Source organism: Equus caballus, chromosome 1 (genome assembly GCF_041296265.1).
Source record: "Equus caballus isolate H_3958 breed thoroughbred chromosome 1, TB-T2T, whole genome shotgun sequence".
Classification (NCBI taxonomy): Eukaryota; Metazoa; Chordata; class Mammalia; order Perissodactyla; family Equidae; genus Equus; species Equus caballus.
In genome coordinates this window covers 90,638,446-90,659,746 of record NC_091684.1, presented here as the reverse complement: position 1 = coordinate 90,659,746, position 21,301 = coordinate 90,638,446, and the positions used below count along the sequence as shown (strand labels likewise).

Below are 21,301 nucleotides of genomic sequence, written 5' to 3'. Positions count from 1 at the left end.
GGAAATTTTCAAACATATATAAAACTAGAGAAATTATAATGAGAGAGCCCCCATATACACATCAGACAAATTCAACAATTATTAGCACATGGCAAACTGATTTCAGCTATACTCCCATGCACTTTCTCACTGTAGTAGTTTCCTGTTGCTGCTGAAACAAATGACCACACACTTAATAGCTTGAAACAACACAAATGTATTGTCTTCCAGCTGTGGAGTTCAGAAGTCCAAGATCAGTTTCACTGGGCTAAGGTCCAAGGTTGGCAGAGCTGGCTCCTTCTGGAGGCTTTCAGGGCAGAATCTGTTTCATTGCCTTTTCCAGCTGCTGGCTGACTGTATTCCACTGTATTCCTTGGCTTGTGGCCCCGTCTTCCATCTTCAGAGCGTATTACTCCGATCTCTACTTCTGCATGACATCACCTTCTCCGACTCTAACCCTTCTGCCTCCCTCTCGTAAGGACCACTGTGATCACATCATTGGGCCCACCAGATAATCCAAGATATCCTGCCCATCCCAAAGCCCTTAATTCAATCACACCTACAAAGTCCCCTTTGCCATGTGAGGTAACATTCGCAGGTTCTGAAGATCAGGGCATGGACATCTTTGGGGAGCCATTATTCAGACCACCGCACCCACTCTACCCCAACAGGAATATTTTGAAGTAAATCTCAGACATTTTGTTTAATCCATAAATATGTCAGTACATATTTTCAGACAGATAAAGACTTTGAAAAATAACTGTAATACTATTATCACACCTAAAAGCATTAACAAGACTTTCACAATATCATCAGATATGCAGTCAATTTTCCCTAATTGTCTCCCTCATTTCCCTAATTGTCTCATAATTTTATTTTAACAGGTGGCTTATTCAAATTAAGATATGTATTTTACATCTCTTTTAATCTGCGGCTTCCCTCTCCTTTTACTTTATTTGCTTGTCGTTGAAGAAACCAAGTTGTTAGTCCTACAGAATTTGGCTAATTGTATCCTTGTGGTCACTAACATGATTTTTACCCCATGTATTTCCCATAAATTCATAGTTAGACCTAGAGATTTGATTACGTTGAAGTTTGATTTATTGTCAAGAGCGCTTCATTATAGTGTTGTAACTTTCCACTGTATCACGTAAGGAAGCCAATAATATCTGTTATTTCCCTCCTGTGCTATTGAGATTGATCATTCGGTTCAGGTTTTGGGAGGTTTTTGCATCAAAGTCCCTACCAGTTTTTTACCTACATTGGTGATTGTTGACTGGATTTATTTCATTAGTGAGTTGCAAAAATGGTTATATTCCTATTCCATCCCTGTCCTTATTTTTTACCTAGAATTCTTCTATAAAAAAAGAAATTTCTTTAGGTCATTTCAGAGAGGGCTTTTGGGTCTGTGAAACCAGAGCTCTTAACACTATGACCAAAGATTGAGTTCTCTGAAGGATGCCACACTCAATAGTGCTATGTTTTCCTGAAGAGATGCAAGATGCGGCCACTCAGTTCACTCATGATAATCCATGATTGGTGATGTGGGAAAGGAAATAGATGTTTCAAGCTCTAAAATACAACAACAAAAAGAAATTTCCTTCAACATCTATTGGTTGTCCTGAGCTACAATTTATGAAAGAAAGACAGGATGAATGCTTGATTCTTTCTCTTTATGCACCAGTTTTCAGAATAAGAATTGGTTTTCTAGCATCCTCCAAAGGTGAACAAAAATTGTGTGGGTGTGCATGTGTGCATATAAGTCATTATGAAATCATGGATTTTTAGCATGTTTGTTATGTTTCAGTTATTTGCAGAAATTATTCTTTTTCAAATTCTCCCATGTTTGGCCAAGAGCCTTTTCAAATTGGCTCCTGAATCTTTTAACATCAACCTAGAAGCTTCCTTATTTTCTGATGTTGCAAGATATTTCAGACTCATCTTGGACATTTCCTGGTCCAGATCTGGAATCAGCATCTTCTGCAAGGAGCCTTTGTTAAGTTTAGTAGGAAATGGTATTTAGAGACCAAAGCCTGGGTGCTCACAGCTACTGGGCTAGTTCTTATTTCTTGGCCTTTTCAGTAGACAGAGCTAGTATAATTTGGACAAAGAAATTGCATCACAAATTCATAGTGTTATTTCCAGCTCAAATTTAGGATTCCATGGTTCACGTCTTTGACTTTATATTTGTATTTCTTTTCTCTTATGCTGAAAATTTTGGTTCCTAACATCATTATTATAGTTACTTATGTACATATCGTCTGTCTATCTCTATATGTGAAATAGTATATTTGACTACACATATATAGTATACCTTACTATATATATAGTATATCTATACATAATAGTATGTTTGATATAAGCATATATATATAGTTTCCGAATAATAGGACTGAAATTGTTATTAATAGTGTAATAATTAAAAACAACTTAAGACTTCTGTGCAGTTCTTTTTGTTCTTACGAGTGGTTTGTTTTCCTATGGTACTATATGATAATTACAGCCATAATTTTAGTAGTAATTAATGGTCCAATAAGTACACACATTACAATTTGCTAAACCATCTTTCATTGAAGGGCATTTCACTGGTTTCTAACTTTTGTTATATGATGGTTGAAAACATTAATTTCTCTTTGCTCAAGAGCCTTGAAGCTTTGAACTGAGGGAGACTGACACCATGTAACTGAAAGGCACTCGTGTTCCTTCCTCAGGTCCTTTTTTTCTAGAGCTGGAAGCGGGGGCAAGATGTTGCTCTTCCCAAAGGAAGTCTTTTTTCTTAACAATTTCAAGAGAAGGAAACTATGGAAAGTACAAGGGATGAAGATAGACAGGAGGAGGCCCTTTTGAAAAACAAAGACCTTTGTGAAATACTCTTATTTCTAATTTTTTTCCTAAAATAACTTTTCCATATAAGGCACACACAAAATGTGTCATATCAGATTTAATATTTGAATAATGAGAAAGACTGTGATTTTGGTCAGACAACTGTTGTAGAGCATTCTAGTGGAACAGGGTCCTAGGTTGCCACAGGCATGTCCTCTGGGTCCTGGAACTCATATCGATCCTCAACCGGGAAGCTATCAATTGCTTATCATTGTTTATCTCCTACTGCTTGTTCAACACTCTACCTCAAATCACAGGGAAGTATGAAGCATGCGCATTTCTTCTGGTAAGATGAGGAAAAGACAACATACATTTATTAAAAAAAATTCCGGATGTTTTCTGGAGTATAGGAATTGAGAGAAGAAGCTGATCAGTGAGCCTGTGGGTGCCAGTGGAGCCTGGGGTTGCTTTGTGGGATGGAGAGTAAGAGGTGCCCCCTTCCGGAATATCAGGAGGGAGACAGTCCCTGGGAGTGAACGGGGACGTCATGGCTCATTCATGGGGGTGGGGAGAACCAGTCTGACCAGACAGAAAGGGTCACTGTGGCTTGATGGGCACTGCAGCTTGTTAGGTAGCATGTGGCCAATGTAGGAGGGCCTTAGAAGGTAGATAAATATGTTTAGGCCTGATGAAATAAGTAACAAGTGGTCTGGAAAGGAGAAGTGGAGAAAGTCTCAGTGAAAAGCAGTGTTTTAGAAAAATTGGTTAGCAACACTATTCAGAACAAATTAAAAAGGAGAAGGAACTTAGAATTAAAGAGGCCGGTAAGGTGTCTATTAAGATAATAATGTCATGGAGACATGACTGATGTCTATGGAGAATGATGAAAACTACTAAGGACAAATTTAAAAGAAAAATCTGTGGGTCTTAGTGACTGAGTGTGGAATGAAACAGACAGTGGTGATTCCAGGATTCTAAGCGTCAGTGATTGGGAGAATGAGTAATGAAAGCAATTGATTAAATCAGGGACATTAGGATGGGAACTAGATTAGAATGGGGTGGGGGATGATATGGTGAATTCCTTCTTCTGTCCCTCCCTTCCTCCTTTCTTTTTTTTACCTTTCTTCTTCTTCCTTCTCATCGTCTTTATCCATCTATCAAATGCTTTCCTACCTGACAGCTGTTCTCTGTAGCTCTAGTAGTAATCAATAGAGGCAGAATCTTTGCTGACATAGAATTTGCATTTAATTAGGGAGGGAGGCAGATGAAAGAACAAGAGAATTCACAGAGTAATAAGTGCTATGGAGAAAGTGAAACGGGGCCATATGCTAACGGTGGTCGAGGCTGTAAGGATTGGACGGGACTCATTTAGATTGGAAATTCTGGAAAGTAACTCAGAGGAAATGCCCAAGCAACCACCCATGTGAAGATGTGGTGGCATTTCAGGACATTCTGGACAGAAAAAACAAATATCTTAAGACAAGAATAGACGTGGAGTGTGTGGAGAACAAAAAGAAGGCAGAAGGTACTGGAGGGTTCATAATAAGGGGACGGAGATGAGGGCAGTGAGCGTTACAGTCAAGGCCAAAGCAGAAGACAGAACCCAAACAGTGATTTGAACAGGAGCAGTATAATACAAAGAATTGTTCATTGTGACAGAGGACTGGAAGAATGAGGGATTTACCAGCAAGAAGTCAAGAGAGCACTAAAGAATATAGGAGTAGCTAAGGCAGAGATGCAGACCCCTGCCTCCAGGCTGAGAGGCAGACCTCGTTAGAAAGGGCATGACCATGGCAATCCGGGTGGTCAAGAAGTTGCTGTGGTGCCACACCAGTGTAACTTACTGGAAGTCCTCTTTCTGGAACTTTCTGGAATCCACCTTCCAGGGTGCCAAAGAAGACTGCTCACAAGGAGTTGTCTCACCAGAGGCGGTCTGCTAGAAAATTGCTTGAGGGGGTTTTGGGGGAAACCCTTGGCTTCTGGGAGCTGCTGACATCCAGGTGCTGGAGCAGCGGTGCACGCTGCAGAGGCTTGGTGCTAGAGACACTGCCCACCAGCAGGAGCCGGACCCTGGGGAAGCTGTGTGTCTAAAGAGCCCGCTGCTGAAGAAGGTATATAAGCTGCAGAAACCGAGCACTGGAGAAACCATCCACCCTGCAGGAGTTGGGAATTAGGGAAACCTCATGTGCTCCAGGAGTTGGGTGCTGGAGAGGCTGTGCATGCTGTGGGAGCAGGGTCTGGAGGAAAGCCATCTGCTTTCCAGGAGCCTGCTGATAGCACACTAGGACCAGGAAGGAACCCCCACCATTTCCGCCCCCCCACCCGGCAATGTCTGTCCAGCTTCCTCTACTGAAAAAGCTTAATATTGTGCCAGCTGGCAAAGGAAAAATATTTAAACAGCCCAGCTAAATTTTTGTAAAGCAGGCAATGAGGGATAAATTTGGAGCTGAGAGGCAATAAACTCATAATTGGCATATCGAGGTAGTCAGTGCCCTGATCCTGGAGGGCCTGGTCATGGTGGTGATGATGGAGGTGACAGTAGAGGTATTGATAGTGGTGTCTGTCACATACAGGCCCTGTTCTTAGGGCTTTACATGTTAACTCATCTTTTCTTCACAATCCAGCGAGGTAGATACTATTATCTCCACGTTACACATGAGGTGACCGAGGCACAGAGAGGTTGTCACTTGCCCACAGTCACATGCTAGTGATGGGGGAGCCGGGATTCAAACCTGAGCGTTCTGACTCCAGATCTGCCTGCCAGACTCTATCAAGTTGTTACTGCTCTTTGAACAGGCAGATAAACATGTCAGGAAAGCTAAGTACTTAAAAGAAATTTGCGGCCAACCCTTTTAAACCAGCCACCCATATTTTCCTTTTTATAACTTCAGAAGTCTTAGTTACTTTTAAAAATAAGGTGCAAATGTACCAGGAAACATAAATTAGAATAGAACATGTGGGAAAGGTGAAGAAATTGGGTGACTGAAGCGATGAAAATACTAGAAAATAATATTTTGAGTACGGTTTCACGGACTTTGGCCTTCTTTAGCTTAACAAAAGCAGAAAAGAGGGAGAAAGTTCAAAATTATTGTTATATAAAGGGATGCCACTGGGAAGATCTTGATAAAATGTTCCTCATTGCTAATGGGTAGGTTGGGGGACAAAAAACGTGGACCCAGTGGATGGGCTTGTATGCAATTCTACATGGGGCGTTTACTGTGCACCAGACACTGTGCTGGGCAGCGTGGGGAGAGGAGGTGTTAGGCCCCTGGCTTCCCTCAGGGAGCTCACTGTCTCATGGTGGAGACATGGCTGCTTCTCTATGAGTCTAAGGCAAAGTGGTAAGTGGCCTAAGCAGGAGGTCAAGCGAAGGTGCCAAGGTAGGGTTGGAGCTGGATGAAGAGCTGGCGGAAGGAAGACATCGTGGGTTCAGGGCCAGCCCCAGCAAGGGCCAGTGATTGGATGGACCTGGCCTAATGGGACTGATGGGAAAAAGGTTAACCTAGGGCCAAGAATATGTGTTCTGGGGTTAGATGGTCTAATCCTGGCCTCCTTTATGTTTTCTAATTTTGTGACCTTGGGCAAGTTATTTAATCTCTCTAAATTTCAGTTTTCCTGTCTATAAAAGAAAATATAATAGTACCCTCCTCACAGGGGTATTATGCAGATCAAATGAGATACATAAAGCATGTTGTCATAAATAGTGGCACGTGATCTGTAAAGGTTTGCTACCATTATTATTATTATTATTATTATTATTGAAAAAGGCTGAAGATTAGAGTCTTGGGAAGAATAATAAGGATTCAATATAAAGCGCGTCATAATATACATGTGCAGGTGCATGTGTATGTATGTAGAATTTTGAAAAAGTTTTCAGTTGAAACCTTTGTTTTTGTAATAGGCAGCCTGGGGAAATGTTCGGTTTTGCACACAATAATGAATTCCTGTTTTGTCTGTTACCATTTATAACTACTGCTGTTTCTGTCATCTCAAGAGAAATTTTCCTCTATTTGCACAGAAATGAGCAAGATCTGCCATAAAAAAATTATCAGGTAAGAGTGGCTTTATGGGTCTCATGCTGTATATTTGAGATCAGTCACATGAGTTCCTAAGTGTTTGGTTTGATTTCAGTATAGAATAGGAAATGGTGTTTCCCAGGTGGAGAAGAAGGGCAAATATTTCTCATAAAATGAGTGAAAATCTGGCACCATCAGATCGTGGGTTTTGTCATTGGGATAAGATTCGATGTCGGCTCCACCAACTGGCTGGCTAGGTAACTCTGAGCAAAGACCAGATTCTCTTGAGCTCGTGTCCTGATCTGTAAAGTTGACGTCATCATCCTGATAATACTCACCTCACAGTGAAATCATACAATAGAATGGAATACTGTGTGAAAAGTGCCTAGTACCCCGCCGGGCACAGAGAGCATGACGCACCTCAGTCTGCTTCCCCAGCATCTTCTAATTCTGCCTCCCTGTTCCCAGCCTTCCTCTCTGGGGATCTCGAGCTGCTAATGGCCAACTGTGGATGAAGCTACCGTGTTTATGTGGACCTTGAGGCAGATAATAATTGGAAATTCAATGGCTGGATAGACAGTATAGGGGAACTGGTTTTCAGAGTGCGATATAAAGTCAGAGAAATCGCACACTCTCCTCTCTACCTACATCCCTCACGGTCCCTTTTATTCTTTTATGACAAATACACTTCAACCTGCAGTAGTGTTTTCACCAGGGGCTGAAGGAATTGATGGCGTTGTTTTCTTCAGAATGAGCCGTAACATCCCTTTGTTCGCAGAGACTGTAAATCCAACATCCTCCAGATTAGATAATGTGTGTTCAATATCAGTAGGAAAGAAACAGAGAAGTAAATATTTGCTACAAAATGTCTTTCTGATGTCTTGAAAATTAGTTAATTTCCTGTATCTGACAAGTCGGTTGGCTGCTACATCCGCCTCACATTTAGAGGCAAAAGGAAAACAATCCTCCACAGCAAGGAGCCTGTCACTTGGGTATCCAGGGGAGATAATGTGACCATAGTGCAGTGTCACTGAATATTGATAAGGAAGTGACAGGCCGTGCTTAAAGTTTGGCGTCACATTCAAATGACTGGCTGAGAGATGAAAAGAAAACAAAAAATTAATCCCCTCTTGAAATCTCATGCAGATTCACTTACTGGTTGGTTGCTGCTCTGCGGTCTGTCTCCTTTTCTCCCCATTAATAATCATAATCAAATATCCATTATTGGTTTTCAGCAACAGTGTAATTGCTTTCCCTTCCTGATTTTCTGGGGCAGTCGATCTGCAGGCGCGAAAGGGCAGTTGTGTAATCGTTCTTTCCCTGTAAACCCGGAGAAGTCAGTTGTGCCCTGCAGATATTGATGTCAGCCGGCTGGCTCTCTGGTGGAATGAAAGAAGGAAATAATTTTATCGCGCTATTTTTAGACTTCAATTTAGATTTCAGCCTTTCTGATACTTTGTGTTCTGGGGATAGAGCTGTTGATGCACAATGTAGCTGTAAGACACTCGGCTTTCTACGTGCCCCTGACAGGCTCCTCTCTCAGGCCCGCATCTCAGCACTGCGCAGTCACGGTGCTCTCCTTGGTGGCCAAAGCTGAGAAGGCCGAGAGGGCTAAGATGCGCCGTGCATCGACAGTGTCTTCCAGTGGAACTTGCTGCCAGCAACCGCCAAGTCTTCAATCTTAGTGAAGGTTTAATCTCATCTTTCACACGCATAAATATTTAACGCCACGTAAATTCCCTGTGAGCAAAATGAGTTCACCTAACCGTCTTTGCTTTTCTAGCCAGTTTCCCAGGGCGGGTAGATGAAAGCCAGAATGAGGAAAAACTCTTTCTTTGCTGGATTTCCTTCTGAACAAACACGAAGGGCCCAGGCACCTGGGACTCCAGACATCTTTCTCGCAGCGGTGATGGAAAGCCGTCTTCCTAGTTTTTCTATTAGGAAAGAGCTGATCCTAAACTCCAAAGTATCTTAGAAGGGGCCGGTAATACCTGCCTGAGCTTGTCTTGTGTCATGTGTATCTTGCCACATGTGCTAAAATTCAGATTATTTTGCGTCACACTGAATTCCTTGGGTGCATGTGACTTGGTAATACAGAGGCCGTCAGTTTTAGTATGTAAGGCCCACTGAGGTCCTTGCTACTCAAAGTGTGGACTGCGGACCAGCAACATTGACATCGCCTGGATGCGATCGGAGCAGAGTCTCGGGCCCCACCCCGCTCGTGAACCAGCACCTGCGTTTTCACAAGATCTTCAAGTGATTTGTATGCACGTGAATCACTTTTTGTTTTCTTTTTTTAAAATCGCAAGCCCTTTTTAGAATCTCATGAAATTTGTCGACCCTATTCCTATAAAAATGTACCTACACACAAGATTTTGCATGTAATTTCGATGAATGCAGGTTCCATGGACTTCAGTGAAGATTGTTCACTCGTGGGCATCTGAGGACACGCCTGGTGGAGCCCCCAAATGCCATGGGGCCCCCACCTTGCTGACCCATGTTTCTGCTGCTTGTCATATGGAACTAGTCTTCACTTTGATGCCTGGATCTTGTGCATTTAAGGGGTGCCGGCCTCAGGGGTCGTCGCCCGTCAGCCTCTCCAGTCCTTGTCATCCCTGCAGCTCTCATTTACCAATCTTTGCCATCATTTCCCCTGCTTGGCTACTGTGCATTTTTGCTTTCTTCCTCACCTTAGAGATGGGGTACCAGGCGTTGTAGAATGATGACGCGGCCAGAATGGTGTCAGCACCAAGTTCTTCTCCATGCCCATCAGGCTCCAGGAGGAGGTGAAGGGACTAGGTCTGCCTGCTCCTTCTGCTGACAGAGCATCCATTCTGCAGGAAGCTCACCTCTGTGTTCTGCTCTGCGCTTTGATTTCCTCCAAGCCTTGGTGGTGCCTGGAGGAAAACACAAGGCAGATTGAAGCAAACCCTATGAGAAGTCTGTTCACTCACTGCCTGATTTATTTGTCTCTCAAGGGCGTGCTCTGACCTTCAACAGGCCTTGCTTTGGTAGGGAGAAAATATACGTAGATGATTACAATATGTGATACACATCAGAGTAGAGGTACGGACAAAACGCTGTGGCACTAGAAGTGAGGAATAACTGACTTTTCCAAGAGGAGTGAGGGAGAGCATCAAGGAGAAGACATCTTTTGAGCTGAGTTTTGAAGGATGAATAGGACAGTGCCTGAGATGAGGACTATGGGATGGATCACTGCGAGAAACTACAGAGTCAGGAAGATCGAGTTAAGGGAGGCAGATGATCAGAAGTGAGAAAGCAGGTAGAGATAATAGTTTACCCTTAGATGCTGCTCTCTGCGGGACAGGCACAGTGCTGAGTCCTTCACACACAGTACCCTGTGTAGTCCTTTCAACCCAAGAGTCCTGCCTTGTTGGATGAGGAAACAGATGCACAGTGAGGTTAAGTAACTTGGCGAAGATTGCATAGCTGGTACTCACCCAGTGGCTCTACGCTCGACTCCCTCGCAGAGTGCCTCCCTTTGCCTAGAGGATGATGCACTTGCAGCACAGCCCTGCCTAGGACTCGGGACTCGCTGTTTCCTCTCTCCCACTCTCCTACTGTTCTCACTTCATCAATGAACACTATCCATCCTCACCCTTATGTGTCCATGTAAAACTTAGGGCCCCTGGGTTAAGGGGGAAAAGAGAACCGAGTATTTCTCTGCATTATCTCGTGGTTCCGTTCTCCCACGTTTATGGGAATCTGACCACACCACACACAGCCATTCCCCTTCTGTCTCTGAGGGGCTTCCCTCTCCGTTGCAGATGAGGGAGTCCTGGCCACCGGTGAGGTCCTTGAAAGACACCGAAAGGAGAGCAAATGTGCAGGGCAGCCTCACAGCTTCTCCTTCTTGCCAGCTGAGGCCACCGTGCCCCTCCCAACACCACTGTCCACTCTGGGACTGTGTTTACACCACAGGAATCCTGGGGGGTGAATAAGAGACAAGGCTGCCTGGGAGGGAGACGTGATCGGTGTGCCCGGCTGCTTAGTGCTGTGGTCACACTCCTCCGGGTGCCTCACCACCTCTGAGCACGTGCTGTCAGAAGGAGCGCTGGGGTCTCCCTTCTGTACTTTTCTTCCCGCACCTGTGGCCCATCTTTCGTAAGGAAGTTGTGTTTGAGTTCCCTTTGCCGGAGGTGGACACTGGCCACATCCTTTGTTCTTGGGCCCTGGGAGTGACTCTGCCGCAGAGCACAGCCCGCAGACACACCCTCTTGAAGGAGCAGCTCGCTTGCTGGGCTCCTTTTACAAAGCTAGAAACAGGCTCTGCCCCGTAAGCAGGCTATTGGCCGTCTCCTGAGCTGCGATTATTGTCTGTTTGGAGGTAATGTTACCACCTTCCGCAGTTCGTGCATAGGAAATGCCAGGCCCCGGGGAAAGCACATGTAAGACGCTCAACATGACAGGGCACCACGTAGGTTTGACACAGCCCCAGTTTTCTGCAGTTGCCACACTGAGCTGTCAGCCTCACCAGGCTGGATGCAAGGGCAGAGCAGCATCACTCATTCCTAAGGAGGTTTTTTTTTTTTGAGGAAGATTAGCCCTGAGCTAACAACCACTCCAAATCCTCCCCTTTTTGCTGAGGAAGATTGGCCCTGAGCTAACATCTGTGCCCATCTTCCTCTATTTTATACGTGGGACCCCTGCCGTAGCATGGCTTGATGAGCCATGTGTAGGTCCTCACTGGGGATCCGAACCGGCAAACCCAGGCCATCCAAGTGGAGCACATGCGTGAACTTAACCACTATGCCACTGGGCCAACCCCCGTAAGGAGTTTTTACCCCAAAATCATTTGGAGATATTTCTATATTTTCTTTTTCCAACCCCCAGATATAAGTGTCCACTTAGCTGCATGGAATCCTTGCTCCTTAACTCTCTGGCCTGCACGTTTGTCAGGTAAAACACTTGGGGTGTGAGCTCTCTACCAGGTCATCTTCCATTCCATTCTCTTGGCATTCCCTAGTGAGCTCTTTGTGGAAAGTTCTGAGAGGTAGGGAGAATAGTCTGTTTCACCTATAGTGCCCGGTCTGGCCAGCGCCTTTTCTGTCCGAGTTGAGCTACTGGAATGTGCCCAGCAGATAAGCTGCAAGGCGATTTACGAGGAGCGTGCTCTCTCTTGTCTTGCTCCTGTTTTCCTTTAAAATTCCTGGGCTGCCCTCAGTGTGAGCATGTGTTTCCATTTATCCTGTAGCTCTCAGGACTAAATGTAGCTCTTGTACTTCTGAAGAGCTCTGATTAGGAAGCCATTTCTCTGACTTCCAGCTTGCACTGATTAAAACGGGGCCCCACAAACCACGACAAGGACTCTGTGCAAAGGGGCAAGATTAGCACCCAAAGTAAAGGCTATGCAAATGTTGGCAAATGGCAGAAGCAAAAGAAGTGGACACATTTAAAAAATTTAAAATTTCTTTCTTGTTATAAAAGTAAAGGATGCATGTGGTTTATTTGAAAGAAAAAATACAACAGAAAGCAGTCAAATGTAAAGTAAAAGCCCCTTATAGCCCCTCCAACATGAGGAAATAGTTTCAAGTATATCCTTCCAGAAATATTTCACTCATGCATGGGCATGTATGGATATATGTGCCTGCCTTTTGTTATTTTTTAAAAATCCAAATGAGAGCAACGGAATACCAATTGTTCTCCGCTTTACCTATTTGCGCTTAATTTTTCTTGGCGGTCTTTCCACTTTAAGAGATAGAGCTTAGCCTCCTGTTGTAAATGGTTGCACGGAATGTAGCAATAAATTTTCTTGTTTCCGGTTGCTTTGCATGATGCAGTCGCTGTTCTTTTTCACACATCGCTTTTTCCTTGTCTGAATATGTCAGGTGGGTACATGCTTGGAAGAGGAACAGCTAGCTCAAGGGGCGTGTGCATTTTCAATCTTACAAATGTTTCCAAGTTACTTTCATGAAAAAGGGTACTGATTTATTTCCCTCCTTCTCCAACAGTGAATTCTGCAACTTTTAGACTTTCATTTCCCAATCTGCACATCTTTACCTTGAATGTAGCCCATCACCTTGTCATATATTGATTGGCCATTTATATTTCTTCTTCCTAGTCTGCCTATTTTCTCTTGGGAAGTTTGCTTTTTTTCTTATTGATTTCCAAAACTCTTTGAAGGTTAAGGAATTTGACTCTTGGACTATGCTGCATGTTAGGAGTACTTTTTCCTAATAGGTCATTCACATTTTGTCTTTCATTTATGGCATTTTTGCCACGTAGAAGTTGAAATTTATATGCATCCAGATTTATCACTTTTTTTCCTTTTTGACTGCCAGGTTTTGTGGCTTGCTTAGAAAGGTTCCTCCCTTTGAAATTGTAGTCAAATAATTTTAAAATTTCCACCCAGTCATTGGACAGCTTAGAAGCCAATACAGCACCGGCAGAGTAGAGTGCCATATCGAGATTTACCACGAAACTCGAATTTTTAATGTACTCACTTCACTGGGATCACTTATGAGGAAAACTTTTCCCCTATTAACGTTTATTAGGATGATAGTTTTTCAACTTAATTGTTTTCTTTGCTTCAAATCTGAGGAGTCCTTTAAATGTGACTTCCCTGAGTTCATTCAGTTAATCAAATACTGAGTTCCTATCATGATCGATACCTTGCAAGGCTATATGCTTCATAGAATTTAAAAAAAAATGAATGTGCAATATTCTCAAATCTCATTAAGTAGATAGAGTAGAAGAAGGTATACGTACACAAACCCAGACATCAAGGCAGAATGTAATAACCATCTTAAGAGTACTACAATATGCCCTGTGGGTTCAGAGAAAGGAGACATTATGTATGGGGCTGGGATCAGGGAGAGTTCTTTATTAAAGTGACATTTGAGATGGGCCTTGATGAACTGGTTGATTTTTAATGGGTGGGCATTTTAGAGAAGAACGGGCATGAGAAGTAGTCAACTGTAATTAGGAACTGGTACATTTGTCCTGCAAAGATTGAGGGGCCCACTTTGCTGACATCTAGGAACACCCAGGAGAGCAATGGGGATGAGTCCAGAACAGGGCTGGGTCATCTTGGGAGAGGCCTTGAAGGACTTCGCTTTCCATTTGACAAGGAATGGGAGCCACTAACATCTTTGGAACAATAATATATGGGCTACACTTGAAGAGTGACATGTTTGAAGGCAGAGAGGCCCATCACTAATTGCAGTTTTCCACAGGTAAAGAAATGAAATGCTTAATTTGGAGTGGCAATCAAAAAGGAAAAAGATAGGCCTGAACCGTATTCTCCATTTACAATCTATAGTTGGATATGGGGGTTGAGGGAAAGAAAGGGTTAAAAGTGACCCTGATTTCTGGCCTTCGTTCAATTCACTCTCTTACCATGTGTTGGCGGTGGGAATAGAGCAGTCCACACAACAGACAGGGTTCCCCTTCTCAAGGGATTGAATTCTAATGGGATGAGAACACCGAACAAGCCAGGAGGAGGCAGGAATAAAGAGACCATGAATATAAACAGAGAAATTAAGAGGAGGAGCTGGTTTGATGGGGATCCCTTATGACTTTGATTCTGTGTCCTAAAACAGAGTGTTCAATGGTTGTTCCAGATAATTATCTATCTAATTATTCCTGGTGGCATTCTCTTTCCTTCTTCACCTGGTGTTTACCACTGAGCGATGCAGGGGAAAAGAAAAGTGACTTGTTACTTAGAGTTTTAAATAGGCTGCACAGTTGGAAAGGACCTCTAAAATCCATGGCTGATTGGCTTATCCACAATAGGAAAGGGAAGCTGAGCAGGTTTATGATCAGAATATATCTTTGATTTCTGAGGCTACTTTAATTTTCTCACCTGTCAAACAGAGGTCTGTGCCAACACAGTCATTTTCCTTTGCTCACAGTTTTGTGGGTCTTGACTTGGGAAGGGCTTGACAAGGCCGTCCTCGCTTGGAGTTGAAGTCACGAGGTAGAGGTTGCAGTCATGTCGGCTCAGCTGGGCTGGACGGGCAAGATGGCTCACTCACACGGCTGGCAGCTGATGGGGGCTGTGAGCTGAGATCACAGCTAATGCCGTTGACCAAGTGGCTGGACGTCATGTCTCCAGCATGGTGATTTCAGGACAGACTTCTTGCATGGCAGCTGGCCTCACTGAGAGCAGTTGTCCCAAATCACCCAGTGGAAGCTCCATGGCCTTTTATAATCTGGCCTTGGAAGTTACGTGGTATTACTACCTCTGTGATCTATTGGTTACAAGAAAGTCACTAAGACCAGCCCAGACTCAAGAGGAGAGAACCTAGATTGCACCTCTCGATTATAGGAATGGTAAAGAATTTGAATTATATTTTAAAACTGCTACAATGTAGCAATACTATCTACATCATAGAGTTGTTTTCAGGATTAACAACTCTTTGAATAGCTCCTGACTAATAACTGTTAACCATAGTGATGATGGTGATGGTGGTTGTAGTGATGGGGATGATGAGGAAGAAGACGATGCTGATAATGATGAGTAACTGCATTACCCTTCTGCAAAATGTCTTTTATTCTTGCTGGCAAGTTGAATCTCAGGTAGAATTAATCATTGGTCTCACCCAATCTATACGTCTTACATAATAATAGGAGAATTGTAAACTAATATAGACAATAATGGTCACATCTTGGCCACCATACATACATATTTAAGACTGATTTTCATTTCATCAGTGCCTCCTACTATTTAAGATTTTAGAAGTTATATACTTTTTCCACTACTACTGCTCTTTCACATATTGTATACATCATTTTGTATCTTCCTTTTTACAATTCATCCTCTGAGATGGACATAAGAGATATTATATTACAAACGTAGAAACTCAAATTGTGATAAATATTTTCCAGAGGACACCAAACTTTGTAGTAGAGGCTAAACTCCCATTGAAGTCATCTGATTTCATTGAATCAGCTCTGTGTTCAGCCACAAATAACAGGAACCCCAGCTCTAACTGGCTTAAACAGGAAAGAGATGGGCACCAGCGTTGGTTGATTCAGCAACTCAGACTTGTCATCAAAAAGCTGGCTACTTTCCATTTCTCTTTTCAGCCATTTCCATTCATAATGCCTCAGGTTTGGCTCCATTAGGGTCACAAGATAGATGCAGTGGCGTCTTTTCTCATTGCTGTTGGATGAGAAAGTAAAAACCACTCCTCACCCACCACAGCCCCAGCATGGGCCACCAGACCTGGTCTGATTGAGTTTGGTTGAGCTATTTGGAATTGCCAACCCCTGGACTGTAAAGGCTTGTCCAGCGGAATGTTATAGGTCAATTGCTTTCATCTAATCACAGTCTACCTGAGGAGCTAGGAAACGGTTACCATCCAATATGTCCTAAGGAGGGAGGGTTGGTTACCTGAATACTACCTGAATTCTGTTAGGAAGGACGAAAAGAGCAAGGGATGTTGGCTCAGCAAACAACAGTGTCCACTACAGTTTCCTGGTCACACACTGTTTCCTGTACTACATTTCCTCTTGTCATGTTATCAGATAGCATCTTGGGGAAAAGGTTAAAATCCAAAAGTCTTTGTTCAGTGGAGAATTGTGTTAATTTTTCTTTCTTGAAAATTAAAAGACAAAGGAATAAAATTTGAAGATTTCTAATAAGAACAATTTTTTTGAAGTGGAGATTAAATTGTTGTTGGACAAGGAATGAAATGCTTTCAGAAACATTAGTGTTTAAGCAGTGTGCAGTTGAAAGCTTAGTACCGTGGGCATTCACATATTGCTTTGATATTTTACTGCATCATGGTTCAATAAAAAGACCTGATTATTGTCAAAGTTTGTACAGAATGAGGTAAAATGTTAAGTGCCTTTAAGTGTAAATATTAATAAGTCAGGAAAGAGAGCTTGGTGATGAGAGCAGAAATGATAGATGTCTGTGCTAGAAATCAGTATTTCCATTTCTAAAATGGATAGAAGCTTGCCTGCAAACTTCCTGCCTACCTTCTCTCTTATCATCATTCCCTCTGAATAACACAGACATGCCTCAGTTCCATGAGGAGTGGAGCCATAATCACATGACCTCTTCAACCTCATTTTACTTCCAACTGGCAGGAGTAACAAAATGATGAATCTCAATTCTCTATTCAAGAACTTTCCCCCAAACACTGAAATTATATCTTCCAATTGCCTCATTACTGGTTGTGAAACATCACCAAAGATCTCACATAGCTCAAGAAGCTTGGAGTCATTCATTTAAGGAATTATTACTAATGACCTAATTACTCTCCTGTGCAGGAATAGCAAAGCATCTCAAGACCTTGAAATCAACCACTACTCTCTTTAGTACAAATGGATTCAATAAGAGGATATTTCAAAAATCTGAAGCTTGATTAAATTATTACGTGGGCCATAATGAGGCACTGCAATTTTGCACTTACATGATTTACTCACCATTCAGCATACGTCTCTAAAACTGGCTTCCAGACTTTGACATGTGCATTCTAAGAGATATTTCAGGACAAGCCCCGCTTTCACTCAAAGACTGTACATGCTCTATTTTTTCAAACAGCAAGTGGACACAAAGTGATAGTATTCACATCAGTACAATGTAGAAAATTGTTTACAGAAACAGCACACTTTTTTCCCTCAGGAAAGTTATGAGAAGTGGGCTGCTGGCTCTTTCCCTTGAGTCAAGCCCTGCACACCTGTTAGAAGCCAGAGAGCTGCTGATGGATCTGTCAAGTTAATAATAAAAAAATAACCAAGAACCCCTCAGGCAACTGAAGGTGATTTGGTCCCCATGTGGGGAAGAAACAGGTGATAAAGTGGAAGAGAAGTTTTCAAGCATGTCCTTTTCTTCCTCCCACATTGCCTGGGAGGCCAGTGCCCACCATGTTGCTTCTACAAACAGGCAAGCACTTGCTGCTCAGTGAGTCATGGGAGAAAGGACTAGAAAACCAGCATCAGAGAAGCACTGCCATGGGAGGATATCGAACAGATGGCTTGGATCTTGAGCATCCCCCAGGCCTCCCTGTTCCCGGAGGGGTAGATAATTATAATTGAGGGAGTCTATGTATTCCTGCAAGCACGTAAGTACAGATTATTCCACCAGAGACTCTCTTCCCTGAGATGGTACCCCACCCTCCCACCACCTAAGCCTATTATGATGGATACAAGTTTGGGCTTTGTCATTATCCCTTCTCCAAGGACCCATCATCAGCCAAAGTAGTCAATATGCCTGAGGAAATATGAACTCGTATGGAAAATAAATGAGGCTTCTTAGGAGGACAGCTGCTATAAAAAAACAACAACCAACAGAAAGACATTTATCTGATGGAGCATAATTACTGAATTAGATACAACAAGATGTTCAATAAGCTTATCAAATATTTCCCAAAGATAAGGGAGGATATGGAGATATGAAATAAACAAGAAGTCATAAAGAAACCCAAATGGAAATTGAGATAATGCAGAATATAAAAATTGGGTCGGGGGGGGGGGGGAGTCTCAGTAAATAGATTGAATAGCCAAATAGATTCAGCTGGAGAACCAATTAGTAAGCCAGAATATCATGTCAAAAAATTCTGAGGGCATCAGGAGTAGACAGAGAGAAGGGAAAGATAAAAGATAAGTAATATACAGAATAGAATTGTTTGATCAATGTTCATATGAAAAGAATCCCAGAAGGAAAGAAAACAATTAACAGAAGAGAGGGTGGAAATATTTGAGAGACTAATGACTGAAACTTTCTCAGAAAAAGGAAAAGATGTAAGACTTTAGACTGATGGGATTAATGGAGTACAAAACAAGATATAAAAAGGGGAGGGGCCTCAATAGTTTGTAATTAAAATTTATATATAACAAAGATAAAAAGAAAATTCTAAGAGTGGATCAGCTATTTAAGAATTAGACTGATCTCATGCTTTTCAATAGCAGCACAGAATGTAAGAAGGCCATGGAGTAACATTTTCAAAGTGTCAAAACCAGACTATTAAGCTAAACCATTGTTTTGCGTTTGAGTGTGAAATGAAGATGTTCTCAGACCTATAAGTCATTAAAAGGTTTTGCCATCTGTGATCTTCTCTGAAGCAATCTGAGAGGAAGTATTTCAACAAAGATAAATCCAGGAAGACAGTAAGAGATATGTGAGAGAGTGCTTGAAAAACCTTAGTAATTTTACTGTTGATGAAATAGAGGACTTACAAATAAAACAAAAATACGTTTTAGTAAAAATCTAGAACAAAAATATAGTCTCAAAATATATACAAATATATCACCTTGGAGGCAGGATGGGGGTAGAATGAGAGGGAGGGGAAGGTGTGCTAAGGTGAAGCCAAGAGAGGCTCATTCTTCCCCTGGATCTAAGAGAGTCCTTCAAACAACACCTGGTGACCCTGGCACCACCAGCAAAGGGCACTCTGAGAAGTGTTCTCCCTCCCTGCTGGCCTGAGCCTCCCCTCCCCTCCCAGAGGCACTCAGTGGCCTGGCCTTGGGAAACTTCTTTGCTCCTCAGGCAATCCAGCTGGGGCTAGTGGAAGCCCTTGTGTGAACAGATAAATAGAGCAGACAAAAAACAAATGAAACAAAATGGAACAACCCTCTTCCCACAAACAAACTCACTGCAAAGGCTCCTAAAATTAAAATGTCATGGGAACCCTAGCCCATAAAAGTAGAACAGGACCTCTGTGATAAATGTAAACAGGGTTATTGCCTCCTAAAGTAAAACACTTAAATAGGACTCAGAATCTCCTAACATAATTACCCAAATATCCAGGATACAATTGAGAATCATTCATCATAATAAAAACCAAGGAAATCACAGCTTGAATGAGAAAAAACAATCAAGTGGCATCAACATGGAGATGTTGGAATCAAGTGACAAGAATTTTAAAGCAGCCGTCATAAAAATGCTTCACTAAGCAATGCAAATTCTATTGAAATAAATGAAAAGAGGAAAAGAAAATTTCAGCAAAGATATACAATTACAAAAAAAAAAAAAAAGAACCAGGTGGAAATTATAGAACTGAAAATACAAAAGTAGAAACAAAAATCACACTGGAGAGACTCAGCAGTAGAGTGAAGGTGCCAAAGGATAGAATTAATGAACTTGAGAACACTTCAATAGAATTCACCCCATCCGATCAAGAGAAAGTGAAAAAAAAAATGAACAGATGCTCAGAGACCTGAGGGACAATAATGAAAGATCCATCACTTAAATTATTGTACCAAGGAGGAGAAGACAGAGTGGGACTGGAACATTATTTGACGAAATGATGGCCAACACCTTCCAAATTTTGGTGAAAGACACAAACCTACAGATTCAAGAAGTTTAGCAAATCCTCAACAGAATAAATCCAGACAAATCCAGACCAAAACATATCAGAATAGAATTTCTGAAAACTTAGAAGACAAAGAAAAAACCTTGAAAGCACCCAGAAAGAATGATGCATTACCTATAGGCGAATATCAATTTCAGTAACAGTGGACTTCTCATCTGAAACCATGAAAGCCAGAAAGAAATGGCACGTTTTTCAGGTGATGAAAGAAAAGAATCAACCTGGAATTCTATATCCAGCAAAATTATCCTTCAAGAACAAAGAGGAAATAAAGAAATTCTCAGATGAAGGAAACTATGTATTTCTTGATAGGACATTAAAGATTAGCCAAGGGAAGTTCTTGAAACAGGAAGAAAATGATAAAAGAAAGAATTGGAGCTTCAGGAAAGAAGACAGAAAAATGGAAAGAGCAGAAGTACAGTAGACTTTTCTTATGAGTTTTATAAAACATATTTGATTATTAAAACAAAAATTATAACACCATTGATATTTAAGACAATGATATTTAAAAATGGGGAAGGTAGAGAGATCTAAATGGAAGTAAGGTTTACACATATTCTCAAAATAGTAAAATGTCAATCCCAGTAGATTTTAATCTCACATATGTATATTGTAATACACATGGCGACTATTATGAAAGCTATTCAAAGAGATATAATCCAAAATATTGTAAATACATTAAGATGGAATCCTAAAAATTACATCCTCATAAATATGTCAAGTGATTTTTGACAAAGATGTAAGAGCAATTCAATGGAGGAAGGGTAGAGTTTTTACAGGTGGTGCTGGAGAGATTGCTTGGGTATGCATAGGTAAAAAAATGAACTGTGACCTAAATCTCATACTTTATACAAAAATTAACTTAAAATGGACCATGGACTTAGCTGTAAAATATGAAAGTAAAAATCCCCCTGGAAAAAAAAGTAGGAGTAAGTCTAAGGTTAGGGAAAGATTTCTAAGACTTGACACTAAAAGCACGATTCATTGAAAGGAACCATTGATAAACTGGACTTCATTAAAGTAAAAAACTTTTGCTCTGCAAAATCTTGTGTGAAGAGGTTGAAAAGACGAGCTACAGACTGGGAGAAAATATTTGCAAACCACATATCTAACAAAGGACTGTAGTCTAGAATATACGGAGAATTCTCAAAACTAAATGTTAAAGAAAAATCAATACAACTAGAAATTTAGCAAAAGACA

At 41.8% G+C, this 21,301-nt stretch overlaps 1 protein-coding gene and 1 non-coding gene across 7 annotated transcripts in view; both read left to right on the top strand.

The window, feature by feature from the left end:
* The window catches only part of DISC1 (DISC1 scaffold protein), a 339,947-nt gene that overhangs the window by 280,647 nt on the left and 37,999 nt on the right, over nt 1–21,301 (top strand). The window lies entirely within an intron of this gene.
* LOC111769735 (small nucleolar RNA SNORA25) lies at nt 1,359–1,481 on the top strand. Its single transcript, XR_002802545.1, has one exon. It is a non-coding gene; the product is annotated as a small nucleolar RNA SNORA25 (small nucleolar RNA).